Source organism: Glossina fuscipes, unplaced genomic scaffold (genome assembly GCF_014805625.2).
Source record: "Glossina fuscipes isolate IAEA_lab_2018 unplaced genomic scaffold, Yale_Gfus_2 3, whole genome shotgun sequence".
NCBI lineage: Eukaryota > Metazoa > Arthropoda > Insecta > Diptera > Glossinidae > Glossina > Glossina fuscipes.
The window spans coordinates 1758703-1760841 of record NW_023998417.1 but is presented as its reverse complement, the minus strand read 5'-3'; positions in this window follow the sequence as shown (position 1 = coordinate 1760841).

The following is a 2139-nucleotide window of genomic DNA, read 5'->3' as shown; positions in this document are numbered from 1 at the left end:
GGTTAACATTACATTATATTCTTCCTTATATTCGTTAATTTTTTTTTTTTTTTTTTTTTTCGTTTTGTTAACATAAAATTAGAATTTTTTTGTTTTTTTTTTTTTTTTTGTTTTTAATCTCCGGAAGCCGTATTCAAGTAAATATTCACCTAGCAACGTTCAATTTTGTTATGAAAGTTTGGAAATGTATAAATATGTTTTCCTCTGTTCGTTCGCTGCCTGTGCATGTATACATAAGTTCCTGAATAAGCTATTGATTTTATGTTTCTCGTTATCACGACGACAGAATAGTCCTTAGCGCTATGATGCGGCAGATAAACGTGTTTGCATAAAAAATTCGTATTCGTTTTATTTTATTCTTATTTCATTGTAATAAAATATAAAAAAAAAAAGAAAAGAAAAACGTATTTTACCCTAGAGTCAAAGTTTTCTTACGCTATATACGTACATATATACATATATATATATATATATATATATATATATATGTGAATGCATATAAATGTAGATATGCATTCACACCTACATAGAAAACAGACACAATTGCAACCAACTAGCCATTCAGGCAAACACATAAGCAACATGCATTCATATCCGCTTCCTTACGGATAGAAGATAGCAAAGTACTGTTTGAGGATTGGTGGGTTGGCTTCGCGCACAAACATATCTATATATATATATATATATATATATATATAAATCTTTATATATATGAATGTATTTATATATATATATATACAGACACACCTAACGTCAGCACATTTGTTGTTGTGGTTGTTGAATGAATGAATTATTTCAGTTTCGAGTGCAGTGTAATTTATTATAAAATCCTTTCAAACGGCTACTACTTAAGGTAACCGCAAGCATTTGAAACTCCATCCTACATTATCAGCACCAATACTACAATAACTAGCTATTGAAATAGAAGGAAATTACATAGCTAAAGGAATGAGGTGAGCGTGAGCGGGAGAGAGAGACAGAGAAAGAGAGAGAGAGAATGGTAAAGAAGCAATAAAGGTAACTACAATAAAGTTTGATGTTATTTAAAATTACCTACGGCGGCTGCGGTACTAATGCTAGTTATACACAGTGTCGAAGTAATACAAACAAACAAGCGAGAAAATTTATTACAATTTAGGCAAATAAAATAAGAAGGAAGCGAGTAAAAGAAATCAAAAAAAAAAAAACATGTTTTTATTTTAGCAAACCGAAAGCAAAAAGGAGAAGAAAAAAAAAAAAAAAAACAAACGAACGGAAGAAAAGAAAAAGGAAAAAATTAGCTATGGTCAACAGAACCATATGGTCTGCTTATAAACAGAGGCCACAATGTATATTACACTATATATATATATATATATATACTTTTCCTTATCTATGCCTTATTATATGTACTTTTGATTGGAATTGAAAAATTAGATATTTTTTCTTTCAATATTTAAGGCAGTAATATATCTAAACTAGGCATAGATAGGAATAGTAAAATAGATTGTATTGTAACGGCTTGTAATCTCCTCCATACATGTTAACAAAGAAATCATACAAAAAAAGCTTTATCGGGTGAAGGCGTATCTTGCTCGCCCCCTATCATCAGTAATTATTTTTAACTCATGTTAGGATCATTGTAGTCGGCGTGAGAACAGCGGTGTGAATACTGAACTTAGAACACAAACATTGGAACGAATTTTCATATATATATATATATTTTTTTTTTTATATGACCAGTCACTTGGGGAATGTTAATTTAAGCGCGCAATATCGTGGTGATTAGAAAGAAGCGTAGAAAGAGAGAAAGAGGTAGGGAGTTGACGCAGTTTAGTGGGAGTGCGCTCAACAATCGGGGAGTTGTTTTACTTTTACCGGCTAAGCGATCGCTATAGCTGCACAGCGCAGCATAGTTAAGCTTAACTGCGCTTTGAACATGCAAGCACGCATTTGGTAGCCGCGACTTCTTATCTACTCGGCTATGCGAAAGCCAACAGAAAATCCATGGCGACAAGTTTCCCGATGGATAGCTTAGGGGTACACTGGAAAAAGCTTGCTTTGAGCATTTCTTTTCTCGTAGACTATTGCTATGGGGCAAATACAAAGCAGCCATTGCTGTGTTCTAACTGGTTACGTAAAGTATGTTGATCTAGTAAT